A 13758-nucleotide genomic window follows, 5' to 3' on the forward strand; every position below is an offset into this window, starting at 1 on the left:
ATAATTTCTGAAGTCTTGATTATAAATGTTGTCTGTGTTCATGTGTCTCATTCAATAAACCACCACTACATACACGATACTGGGCTACACAGACTTTTTCAACAACTAGAACCCTGCAAATATGGAACTAGGCTGTCCCAGAAGTTAGTGAAGTGGAGAACTGACGGCTAGTGGATTAGTGAATTCTTATCAGAAATCTGCACAGGGATTTCCTGCAGAGGTCAAAGGATGGGACTTGATGACATCTGGTGTCCTTGTCCTTTCTAATCCTAAGATTAGATTGTTTTTGTTTTGCTGTTTTATTTTAGACACGGTCTTGACATGTTAACCAGGCTGGACTTGAACCTTGAACTCCTGGGCTCAAAGGACCTCCCACCTCAGCCTCTCAAGCCGCTGGAACCATAGGTGCACACCATCATGGCTGGCTAGGTGACAGACCTGTATTCTATAATTTGTGTGAAGCGCCTATTAAAGTAGCTTGTTTGGGGAGAGAGTAGTAGCCATTTATACAAAGAGACGCAACATGTTCTTCTCTCCCCTTTTTCTTCTAAGTCCAAGTTCAGTGTCTATTTATAGCCAACCCCCAAAGATTCAACATACCAGAGAATAAGGCATAGTGAGCCCTTAGGGAAAGTCTCCATGGAACTGTCATCTTAGGGACCCCTCTTCACAAATGAAAAGATATGCTTTGTGGGAATCTCAGCAACTTCCTGCTGTCTGTGCACATCTTGCCCATTGTGTTCTCCTCTCTCCAGCTGTCTTCCATTTCAATCACCCACTTGTCTCTGTTACTGATACCCCTTCCCACTCCAGGTTTATTAGTAGCTATGTTCTCAGCCCGAGAGTGAAAGAGAAGCAAGTGGATCATTTTGGGACCTGGAAAGTTATTTAACCTGTGTGCTAGTTCACGTTAACGTCAGCCAGCAAATGCGTGAGCCCCGGCTGCAGGCCCAGCTCTGAGATAGGTGCTGGGGAAAGTGAGGGAGACAGTTCCTGCTCTTCCAGGCTAGAGGAGGGAAGGAGATGAGAGAGGAGAGATTACAGGAAAGCCCATGAGCATGAGCACGGAAAAGGGTAAAGTCCTAGCCTCAGAGAGGATTAGAAGCCGCTCTGAGCCAAACGATTTCACTGTGACCTGAAGGAAGAGGGGAGGAGAATTTCCAAGCAGGGGAAAGACAGATCCAAAGGTCCAGAAAAATGGAAGTTCAGGGAATTCGAGGAACTGAAAGAGTAAGGCATGTTGCAGCGACTGTCTCGAGATGACTCAAGCGAGGAAGGCAGGAGTTAGACGGTAGAGGGGCTTGTCACAGAATTATCAAGAAGTGCTCACCAGAACTTCAGGTCTGACTTATGGATATGTGTGTGTATAACAAACCTACACATCCTGCACATGTACCCCAGAACTAAAAATTAAAATTAAAAAAGAAATAGCAACAACATCTAACAAGGGCTCAGGAAGAGATGGGCCTCGGGTGCCCCAGGCAGCCTGCATGCCAAGTGATGAGGATGGGGAACCAGGGAACAGCTGTGCCCTGGGCCGCTCACCACCCCGGGATCCTTCAGTCTAAGCTGAGTAATAATAGCAAATTCCATTCACATGATATTTCATTAGGTTCTCACGTGCCTCATTCAGCTGACCTCTCGTGAGAGCGTGCCTGAGAATCACCCAGAAGGGCTGCAGGAACAGAGGGCCGGGTGCCATCCCCAGAGCTCTGACTCGGCAGGTCAGGGCGGGACTGAGAATTGCATTTCTCACAGGTTCCCGGGCCCCGATATGCTGCTGGTTCAGGGACCACACCTGGAGAATCACTGGTGAACTCATTTCACGGAAAACCTTCAAAGGCCAGCTCTGTTGCCAGGCTGTTAAGCTTCAGAGGGAACAAACCCCTGCCCTCAAGGGGCTCGCCCACAGTGGAGGAAACAGAAATAAATAATAAAGTATTAGAATGTAATGCACTAGAACAGCGGTCCCAGCCTTTTTGGTACCAGGGACCGATTTCGTGGAAGACAATTTTTCCACTGACAAGGGTCACAGGGTAGTTTCAGGATGATTCAAATGCATTATATTTACTGTGCATGTTATTTGTATTATGATGACATTGTAATATATAATGAAATAGTTACACAACTCACCATCATGTAGAATCAGTGGGAGCCCTGAGCTTGTTTTCCTGCAACTAGGCGGTCCCATCTGGGGGTGCTGGGAGACAGCGACAGATCATCAGGAGTGACAGATCATCAAGCATTAGATTCTGATGAGGAGCAGGCAACCCAAATCCCTCGAGTGTGCAGTTTGCAATAGGGTTCATGCTCCTATGAGAATCTAATGCCCGGCTGAGCTGACAGGAGGTGGAGCTCAGGCGGTGATGTGAGCCATGGGGAGCAGCTGCAGATACAGATGAAGCCTTGCTCGCCCGCCTGCCACTCACCTCCTGCCGTGAGGCCTCGTTCCTAACAGGCCACAGACTGGTATCAGCCCATGGCCCAGGGGTTGGGGACCCCTGCAATAAAACAAAGGCTCAAATGGAGGTTAGAGGAGGCTGCTATGAGCGCAGAGCGGAGGAATGGACGCACCTCAGTCAGGGAAAGTAAGAACAGGTGAGCCGTGCCTTCTAGCAGGGAAGAGAGTAAGAGAACAAATCCAAGAAGCAGCTGTGTACTCAGAAACAGCAGGGAGGCCTGCAAGGGCAATGGCCCTGTCTCAGTGAAACTGGGGAGGAAACCCATATGTAGAAAGGGACCGGGGAGAAGAGAATGGAAAAGGCAAGCGGAGATTGATCAGTGTTCGAGGAGGAGTGAGACCTGGTAAGATCTGCCTTTTTGGAAGCTCATTCCAGGGGGTAGGGAGGAGGAAGATGGCGGGGCGGGCGTGGAGCCAGGCTGGAGGAGGCTGTTCTGTGCTGTAGTGCCAGAGGGAGGCTTGAGCCCAGCAGAGGCAGGTGGGTGGAGGGGCTGAGCCTAATGGGATCTCAGGGATCTAGCAGTGTACATCTCACATCTTGGTGGAGAGGAGGGTTCAAAACTTGCAGGTCCCTTGTGTTTTGGCTTCACAGACAGAGCGAATCAGCTCCTCTCTGCTAAGGGGTCAGGAACACACATGCTGGTGCCACACAGAGGAGGAAACCTATAAGCCGGGAAGTAGGAGCACACACCCAGTGCTGTCCCACAGCTCGGGTCAGACGGCAGCAGCTCCCTGCCAGGGATTAAGAGCCAACCCCTGCCCTGTGCTCCCTCGCACTCTACATATTTGTAGGGATGGGGTCAGGGGACATCCCTGTGATTATGGAAGTTCCTTGGTTGAGAGAAATGACCTTGGTTCAAAAGGGGAGCGACTGCAACCAGCCCGGCCTCCTGGGAACCTGGGCAGATCTGCTGAGCCTGATCTCCGCTAAGCTTAGGAGAGGGGAGATGAGGCTCCGCAGCCACCATCTGATGCCCCAGCCAATTCTTGGAGACAGACAGTGCCAGGAGCTTTGCCAGCCCACCTCAGCTGTGCTGACTGAGCACTGGCCACCTGTGGGCTTCTCTGCTGCTCCTCTAGGGAGGGAAGTAGCCAGCAGGGTTTGAAAGAGTTTCAGTGCTCTTTGCCCCAGTGGCCTCTGGGCCCCTGGGGAGGGTGACTGGCTTGGAGCTCCAGGAAGGTGGCAACGGCTCCATTCCCACCTTGTGTCCTCCAGCTGCCTTTCTCTGGGTGGTGTCTCAGTGAAGCCAGCCTGGAGTCTATCTGTGTGCGCTCCCATGATCCCAAGTCCACCTGCATGGGTCAGAGCTCCCTGCTTCTCTCTCCCTCTCCCTCTTTCCACCGCCTCGCTCTGCCTGTTCGGACTTGAGAACCATGGCTCTGCTGTGATGTGACTTATGATTGATGCTGCCCCCTGAGCAAGCTGGGTGGTCTTCTATGCTTGTCACAAATCTCTGCCATCTAATTTTACCCCACATTGCCCAGATTGCTTCCTTCCAGATAGGGGAACTGGTTGAGATGCAGACGCTGGGTTGGTTTTTATTTGCAAAGCACACCCCCAGGAGGACTCCTTCCAGGGGCAGGAGGACAGTGAGGGAGACATATTATTGGGTTGCCCAGAGCAAGGTGTGTCCTGCAGATGCACACGGGGCAGATGTTAAAGCATCAAGTTTACAGAAAGGAGAAACATGGTTAATACAGAAGCAGAAAAGGAATGCAAAACAGCTAGAGAACAACTGCAAAGGTGCACATGCGGAAACACAGGATGATGGCCTGCCAACCCAGGTGTGAATGGTCTGTGGACCAGCAGCACCTGGGACTTAGAGATGCAGCATCTCAACCCCACCTCAGACCTAATGAATCTGAATCTGCATATTAACAACACCCCGTGCGTATCTTAAGCCGTGATAAGTACTGGCATCAGCTGCAGACAGGCCCATGGACAGATGGAGGAGGAAAACGTGTGGTTCATTAGGGAGGCTTCTTGGAGGAGTCCTCTAGCAATGAAAGCCAGCTTCTATTTGAAAAGAAATGAGATCTTTTGCCTAAAACGGTGGTTCTCAAAATTGGCTGCAAATTGGAATCACCTGTTGTGTTTTAAAAAGCTCTGGAGGCCGGACGCAGTGGCTCACATCTGTAATCCCAGCACTTTGGGAGGCTGAGGCTGGCAGATCACTTGAGTCAGGAGTTCAAGACCAACCTGGCCAACATGGCAAACCCCATATCAACTAAAATAGAAAAAAAAAAATAGCTGGACATGGTGGTGCACGCCTGTAGTCCCAGCTACTTGGGAGGCTGAGACATGAGAATCACTTGAGCCCAGGGAGCTGAGGTTGCAGTGAGCCGAGATTGCACCACTGCACTCCAGCCTGGACAACAGAGTGAGACTCTGTCTCAAAAATAGATAAGCAAGTAAATAAATATAAAAAGCACTGATTCCTGCTTCCAAGCAACAGAGATTCAGATTTAATTGAGATAAGACCAGGATGTAGAGAGTTTACGGAACTCTCCAGGTGATTTAAACATGCAGCCAAGTTAGAGAACCACTGGCCTTTGCCATACGGAAGATATAATGTGCTGTACCAGGACCAGAGAACAGAGTAACAGAGGAATCCGATGGTTTGAGAGCAAGACCAGGAGTGTGCATGTCTGCCCGGTGGGTGGGGTGAACAGGGAGGGTGCACCTAGGATCCTTCTCCCCTCCCATCCCCATTTGGCTTCCTGGGCCACATTCCTCAGTGCTTCCTTGGTTCTCACCTGGATGCTTGTATTCTGCTTCCCCCTAGTGGTGACTTGCAGTATGGCACAGGTGTCGCTGGAGGTTTCATTAAGGTTCCGCGTTCATCACTAACCTGTGACAGTGAGTCCCAGGCTGTGGTCAGGTGGGATCATCCTAAGAATCATGTCCTGTGAGCATCTTGGCCGTGTGACTTCAGGAGTTGCTTCGTCACAAGAAGCCTCAGGGAGTTAGAGGTCACTGGCCAAGCACTGCCCGGGCACAGGGCTGCAACTGTGCAACTGGAGCCTAACTGGCCTCCTGTGCATGAGGTTTAAGGAAAGTCATTTTATTAGCCAGTGGTTAAGTGCCTGTGAGAGCAATCATCAGAAGGTGCAGTGGTACAAGATAACAAGCTTCCTAATAAACAGTGGCTACTGGTCGGCCACGGTGGCTCATCCCTGTAATCCCAGCACTTTGAGAGGCCAAGGCGGGCGGATCACGAGGTCAGGAGTTCAAGACCAGCCTGACCAACATGGTGAAACTCCATCTCTACTAAAAAATATAAAAATTAGCAGGGTGTGGTGGCAGGCACCTGTAATCCCAGCTACTTGGGAGGCTGAGGCAGGAGAATTGCTTGAACCTGGGAGGCAGAGGTTGCAGTGAACCGAGATCACGCCACTATACTCCAGTTTGGGTGACAGAGCAAGACTCCACCTTGGGAAAAAAAAAAAAAAAGTGGCCACCGCTTAGATCTTTGTGGCAAGAATGGGTTTTACTTAATTATCACATTTCGTTCCATGACAAGCCTAGAAGGTATTAGGATTGTCAAATATTTTTATTGCAAATATGCATTGCTAAGGCTTATTTTTAAAAAACACATATAAAGTCATATTCTTCTCTGAAATGGACATTTAGCAAAAATAAAGTCACAGATTTAATATTATAGTTAGTCATGAATAAATATTTTAAAATTATGAGTGAGAAAGAACATTAACTCGAGAAAATGTTGCTGCATCACTTTCAAAACAAGCATGTATTTTAAACAGACATGGTTTGCAGAAGAGGATTCTCATCTTACAGATAAGAAAACAAACCTGGAGACCTTAAGGAACTTGATCGAGGTCACATAGACAGTGACAGATGCAGGGTTTGAACCCACATTGGTGGGACAGCACTGTCTGTATGTATAGCTCCTCCCATGTCTCCTGCAAGAGTCCAGGGGTTCTCACCTGCTCAAGGGTTTGCAACAGAGACTTCACCTGAATCCTTGATTGAGTCTCTATGGTTCCTCCAAGCTCCCCTAGTTCCTCTTTGTATTAGTCCATCTTCACACTGCTGATAAAGACATACCCGAGACTGGGGGATTTATAAAGGAAAGAGGTTTAATGGACTCACAGTTCCACATGGCTGGGGAGGCCTCACAATCATGGCAGAAGGCAAGGAGGAGCATCACATTCTACATGGTGGCAGGGAAGAGAGAACTTGTGCAGGGGAACTCCTTCTTACAGAACCATCAGATCTTGTGAGACTCACAATCACAAAAACAGCATGGGAATGACCTGCCCCCCATGATTCAATTACCTCCCACCGGGTCCCTCCCATGACACATGGGAACGGTAGGAGCTATAATTCAAAGCGAGATTTGAGTGGGGACACAGCCACGCCATATCTCTCTTCTTTCCAGTTTCACATTGACTCAGACACTTTCTTAGGTAGAGCAATCTCTGAAGGCCCCGTATTAGGGAGAGAATGCCCTTGTCCAGTCCTGGCAGAAAACTCTCTGCAGCTCACGCCCAGGGCTGGGTTTAGGCCAGATGAGGAGAGAGATAATGAGAGAAATAGGAAGCGTTTGAAGCTGGCAGCCAGTGTGGTCCCCTGACCTGGCTGGTTCCTTTTCTTCTCCCCTGGGAGCCAGCTGCTGTCCACCCTACCCCATTACAAGAGTTCCTGAAACTCTGGTGTGAACCAGAACCACTGGGAAACTTGTCAGAATGCAGATCCCTTGGCTCCACCCTCAAAAAATCCTGATTCAGGATCATCAAAAGTGGGACCCAGGAATTTGCATTCTAAGCAAACAACCCATGTGAATTCTGCTGCACGGGGTCCTCAGAACACACATTGAGAAACATTCAGTAGACATGCTATTCACATGCAAGAGTACCAATCAAGGCCCATAAGCTATGCTGAAATATTTAGAAGTTACGTATCAAGTGAATAAACTGTCAAATATATATACATAACTACGTGGCGGGCTAGAATTCCTGGGCTCTAGAGCCCAAGCCAGAAGGTAATGGGACAGCAAGAGCTAACCCCCAGCCCCCATCCTTCCCCTTTGTCTTCCCACTTTATGCCGTGAGGAACTTGCTGCTTGAGCGAAAGGACACAACATCCATAAATTCAAGCACAGGCACTCTCCCACCCTGTAACAGCGGCATCTTGACCACCTGTTGGGCTAGGATGGACCCCAGAGAGGAGGCTGGCATTGACCCTGGAGGCAGAAAATTCCCAGGTACTCAGAGCATGGTCTAGATGGGGAAGAGGTTCCAGGAGGATGCATGCCCTTGACCTTGCGAACTGCCTGCACTGAGGGGAGGGGCAGCAGAGGGTGGCCAGGGCAGAGCCCTCTAAGCTGGCATTTCTCTAACATTCATGGGAATAGAAATTTCTCAGGATCTGAATCAGTAGGTCTAGGGCAGGGACCAAGATTCCGTGTTTCTAACGGCCTCCCAGGAAAGCTGGTGAGGCTGGTCTTCAGACCACAGAGGGAAGCAGCAAAGCTATAAAGCAGGGGTCAGTACCAGGTAGTAAACTTTTAGTCTCTGAGGGCCATGTGGTTTCTGTGGCAATTATTCGACTCTGCTGTTGGGCCTGAGAGCAGCTACAGATGACATTTAAGAGAATGAGCATGGCTGTGTTCCAGGAAAACTTCATTTGTGAACACTGAAATTTGAATTTCAGATAATCTTCCTATGTTGCAAAATATTCTTCTTTGGGGCTTTTTCAATTATTTAGAAATGTAAAAACTCGATCAGGCACAGTGGCTCACACCTGTAATCCCAGCACTTTGGGATGCCGAAGTGAGTGGATCACCTGAGATCAGGAGTTGGAAACTAGCCTGACCAACATGGCAAAACCCGGTCTCTACTAAAAATACAAAATTAGCTGGGTGTGGGTGCATGTCTGTAATCCCACTTACTTGGGAGGCTGAGGCAGGAGAATCACTTGAACCCAGGAAGTGGAGGTTGCCATGAGCGAAGATCGTGCCACTGCACTCCAGCCTGGGCGACAGAGCGAGACTCTGTCTCAAAAAAAGTAAAAACTCAATCATAACGTAACTTAGTTGTACATTTACAAATAAAAGAGTATAATTGAATTGTTTGTAACACTAAGGATAAATGCCTGAGGGAATGGATACCCCATGTTACATGAGGTGCTTATTTCGCATTGCAGGCCTGTATCAAAACATTCCGTGTACCCCATAAACATATACACTACTATGTACCCACAACAGTTACAAATTTAAAACTTTACCAACGATTTTTAAAATGTAAAAGACATTTTTTACATGGGCTGTACAGAAACAGGTCTGGATGGGGAGGTTAGATTTGGCCCAAAGTCTGTAGGTTGTTGACCCCTTTATATGGCCCAAGTCAGGAGCCGTGCATGGCTGGGTCTAAAAGCTGTGCCGATCTACAGAGCCCACGTGAAGCTGCTGTGGCAGAAAGGGTCTAGAGCCTCACTGAGTCATGTCTTTTGTGGGTCAATGGGTCTTCTAGGTGCCCATCAAATCACACCTTCTCAGGCTGCCTCCAGTACACACCTATGAGACCAAGCTTGCTGGTCCAGGGCAGGACGTCTAGTCCAGATCCACCCTGCTGTGTTACGCAGGAGCTCAGATTCAGTCTCAGAACCATCTGGATTGTTTTACTTTCATGATGAACTTAATCCTGATGGAAGTATAAATGAATAAGCCGACTGGGCACGGTGGCTCACACCTGTAATCCCAGCACTTCGGGAGGCCAAGGTGGGTGGATCACCTGAGGTCAGGAGTTTGAGACCAGCCTGGCCAACATGGTGAAACCCCCATCTCTACTAAAAATACAAAAAATTAGCCGGGCTTGGTGGTGTGTGCCTGTAATTGCAGCTACTCTGGAGGCTAAGACAGGAGAATCTCTTGAACCCAGGAGGCAGAGGTTGCAATGAGCCAAGATCGCGCCCCTGTACTCCAGCCTGGGCAACAAGAGCAAAACTCCATCTCAAAAATTAAATAAATAAATAAATAAGCCCATTAAACATCCACAAATTTAATGTGAGGCCAACATTCTTACTAGTGAGAGATGATTCTCGATTGTTCTTGGGAGAAGGTGACTCTGCCCGTCCTCAGGCCTGGGAGCTGCCGAGGAGGGGAGAGTGAGGAGGTTGGTTTATGGAAAAGGCGTGGGCACTGCCACTCTGTGCAGATTTCTGGAGCGTTCACCTGACTATTTGTTGATTTTTCATTGAACAGTTTTCTCCTCATTCAGACTGTGGGCTCTCTGAGAAGATGGGGAAACATTATTTGGGGAATTTAACCTTAGGGTGAAAATCATCTAAGCTTCTTATTTCTCAATTTCCCTCTCCTCCCCTCATTTCCATCTCTATTTTTTTTTCTTTCTTTTTTATGAAAATTTTTTGTAGAGATGTGGTCTCACTATGTTGCCCACGCTAGTCTTCAACTACGGAGCTCAAGCAATCCTCCTGCCTTGGTCTCCCAATGTGCTAGGATTATAGGCATGACCCACTGTGCGTGGCCTCTTCACTTTTTCAGTGTCACAGCTTGTATCCCCAGAAACCAGACTCTAAAGAGGCATTTCATGAAGGGGTACCTGTGGAGGGACCACACCTATGGAAGGTAGGGGACAGAAGCAGGAGTGGGCAGAGCAGTGACGTTAAGCTACAACCCAAGGCTGACAGTCTCTGCAAACCTCACCAAGAGCTCTGGAATTAGATGGACTTTCAGAAACATCCCAAGCATGGCTGCGCTGGCCAAGCCCTTATGCTCCACCATCCATTGGTCACTCGATATGAGCTTCCCCAGGCAGAGGTGTGCTATGGTCTAAACATTTGTGTCCCTCCAAAACTCCTATGTTAAAATCCTAACCCCCAAGGTGATGGTATTGGGATTTGGGGCCTTTGGAAGGTGATTAGGTCACAAGGATGGAGCCCTCGGGATGGGATTAGTGCCCTTATAGAAGACACCCCAGAGAGGTCCCTCCCTTGCCCCTTCCACCACGTGAGGATACAGTAAGAAGACATTGTCTATCAGTTAGGAAGCCAACCCTCACCAGACATCAAATTTCCTGGTGCCTTGACTTCACAGCCTCCAGAATTGTGAGAAATACATTTCTGCTGTTTTTGAACTACTTAGTCTCTGGTAGGATAGCAACACAAAAGGACTAAGGCAGGGCATGTCCTTAGGTGAGGCAGCTTTCTGCAGCTCAGGCACTTTCTGAGAGGGCTAAAAGCTACAGGCTGAGTGTGGTAGCACTTCCAGCAGCTGGGGCCTGATGTCTTTCAGTGTCCTTTCTGGGCAGCGTGTCACAGTATCCACTGCACACCACTCGGCTATCATTCTGTTCAGATACTTCTTGACTGGTCTTTCTACTTCTAATTTGTTCCATGTAGAATCTATCCTAAACACTACCTCCCTAATCTTTCTTAAAGGAAAATATTGGCAAAATATTTCATAATACATCATTATGAATAATTTTATATGTCATTCTCCTGAAAAGAGGTGTCACAAGGTCAAGTTTTTTCAGTTACACAGGAAATGTAAGTGTGTGAAAAAGCAGGTGTGTGGCCAGGTGTAGTGGCTCATGCCTGTAATCCCAGCACATTGGGAGGCCAAGGGGGATGAATCACTTGAGGTCAGGAGTTCAAGACCAGCCTGGCCAACATGGTGAAACGCTGTCTCTACTAAAAATACAAAAAAAAAAAAAACCCACAAAAATTAGCTGGGTGTGATGGCAAGCACCTGTAGTCCCAGCTACTCAGGAGGCTGAGGCACAAGAATCGCTTGGACCCAGGAGGTGGAGGTTGCAGTGAGCCAAGATTGTGCCACTGCACTCCAGCCTGGGTAACAAAGTGAGACCCTGTGTCAAAAAAAAAAAAAAAGAAAAGAAAAGAAACAGGGTGCAATACTACATGGTACGATGGGGTCTTATCTAGTTTGCCTCCACTTCACCCCACTGGTGAGGGAGGGATTCCCACCCTAGGGTTGAGAGGATGGTTGAATGTACGACATCCAACCCTAGACAGATGAGATGGGCAGCAGGTAATTCAGAGGCTCACAGCCCAGCGGAGAACAACCCTGCCCCACACAGAGCCAGGAGGTTGCAGTCGGGAACAGAGTGAGCCATCAGGAGCTGTGGGAGGCAGGCTTTGTAGTAACAAGAGGGCGAGGTGCCCCTGGTTCCTGTGGGAGGATGTGTTGGCTTGCTTGGATAATTCTGCAGGCTGACGGGGACATGAAGCCTAGCACTGCACCTGGTCCCTTTGACAAGGAGGGTTGCTTGGCTAGAGGACCTTATCTACCAGGAGCAGAGTGGGAGGAGAACTTGCAGTTAATCCATTTGAGCCTCTGTACCCTGATTTTACCAACCTTCATGGTCAAGGCAGTACTTAGTTTTGAATCTTAATTTCAGGCCTTACACCACAGGTCTGTGAGTCATTGGAGCTGAATTTCCTATCCAAAGGCATTCAAAATTTTTTCAGATCTGATCTAGCCAAACAATTCTATCATTCATTACTGGTTTTCAAGCCCGGGCCCACTCCAGATTCCCTAGAGTGGCACATCAGGGTATTCATAATCAGGCCTAATCCATATCTCCTTTCTCATCATGCCCGCTAAATATCAGCCTGAGTTTACTCATATTCACTGGACAAATTGTGTTTTTGGCATACATGGCTGTATGTTTTTACTCATTCTATTTCCTCCAGATAAGGACTAGAAATTCTAGTCATCCTTTGAGGCCAACTCAGATGCATCCTTCCTGGACATCGTAGGACAAGTGCCTCAATGGCCTTGATAACCCAGCTCTTCCCCCATTTTTCACTTGTAGTTCTCACAATAACTGTAGAATGTGCCAGAAACAACATTCAGAGATAAGGAAAAGCTGTCCAGAACATGCCAGATTCTGTTTCTGTTCCTCTGAGAACAGGATGTCCTCCAGTGTTGTGGTCCAGTGATCCCAATCTGCCCCCAGGGTATAAAACCCAGAGTGGAGAGATTTCAGGGTGCCTCAGCTGCGGTGCAATGTGGGGCATGTGCAGACAAGACTCCATCCATTCTCAGCAGTTTCCTGAGCCTTGCGGAATCAGCTCACAAAGGATGCCAGGCTTCTGTTGTGCCTTGTTGCCTATCTGTGATGAATAAAGTTGCTTTGCTCAACTTGTTCTCTGAGTGTTCTGTCTCACTCAACTCCTGCAAGTGGTAGAAACTGCAGCCCAAGATGCAATAGGTGCACTTTAGGAGGCTGATGAGGGAGGATCACTTGAGGTCAGGAGTTTGAGACCAGCATGGCCAACATGGCAAAACTCCAAAAGTCTCCACTAACAACACAAAAATTAGCCAGGCATGGTGGCGTGCGCCTGTAGTCCCAGTTACTCTGCAGGCTGAGGCAGGAGAATCACTTGAACCCGGGAGGCAGAGGCTACAGTGAGCCAAGATCATGCCACTGCACTCCAGCCTGGGCGACAGAGTGAGACTCCATCTCAAAAAAAAAAAAAAAAAAAAGAAAGAAAAAAAAAATGCAATTGGTGGAAGTATCTGGACTTCCCTTCCTGGTGGCTGGCATAGTGATGATCTTTGCGATCCTCCATGTAGTGGGATCTCCCCTGGAATTGGTAACCAGAGTACAGTGAACCTGCCTCACAGGCATCTCAAACAGGATGAAAGGTGCCTTGCTTTTCATTCCTGAAGCTTTTTCTTTTTCCATCCTGGCCATATGATTCAGTAGCCACATTTTAGCCTCTCAGTTGTGCATGGGCCTCCACCCTGCCGCACTGTGAGCTCTTTGGGGAGGCGGAACTACACTCTCCCTTTACAGCCTCTGTGCTTAATATGGTGCTTGATACTTGGGTGCTCAATGAATGAGTTGCACATGGAAAACTTAAAGAAAAAGGTTTTTGGTGGAGAAAAGAAGTTGAAAGTCATGGCCAAAATGAAGTGGAGATTTTGCTGTTGTCGCTGCTGCTATTGCCGCTGCTGCTATTGCCTTTGTGTTGCGTTTCACATGGATTTGAACTGTCCGTGTCCAGCCTTTTTCTCTTTAGCATTATTCTAACCTACACCTATGGGTGTTCTCTGCATCTGTCTCCTGATTAAGCACATGCTATTCTCACGGGCAATTTGTTCTGGCAACCTATGATGTCATTTGTAGGAAAACACTCTTGCCCAGTCTCTGCTATCCTAGCATCCTCTTGCTCAAAACTGAAGTTTCCCAAGAAGAGTATCTCCTGTTTGCAGGATTTACTTTTCTGTTTCCCTTAGAGGGTTACCTATGAAGAGAACTTTACAGATATAAAGTCATCACAAAAT

At 48.2% G+C, this 13758-nt stretch overlaps 1 protein-coding gene and 1 long non-coding RNA gene across 3 annotated transcripts in view; one reads left to right on the top strand and one right to left on the bottom strand.

Annotated features, from left to right (window-relative positions):
- Window positions 1–13758, top strand: part of CLDN10 (claudin 10) — a 142203-nt gene that overhangs the window by 35915 nt on the left and 92530 nt on the right. The gene's annotated exons all lie outside the window — the stretch shown is intronic.
- The window catches only part of LOC144336161 (uncharacterized), a 54794-nt gene continuing 47032 nt past the window's right edge, over window positions 5997–13758 (bottom strand). The window contains exon 4 of the long non-coding RNA XR_013407680.1: window positions 5997–6515. This is a non-coding gene — a long non-coding RNA (uncharacterized LOC144336161). The remainder of the gene's footprint in view (window positions 6516–13758) is intronic.

Source organism: Macaca mulatta, chromosome 17 (assembly GCF_049350105.2).
Source record: "Macaca mulatta isolate MMU2019108-1 chromosome 17, T2T-MMU8v2.0, whole genome shotgun sequence".
In the NCBI taxonomy this organism is placed as follows: Eukaryota; Metazoa; Chordata; class Mammalia; order Primates; family Cercopithecidae; genus Macaca; species Macaca mulatta.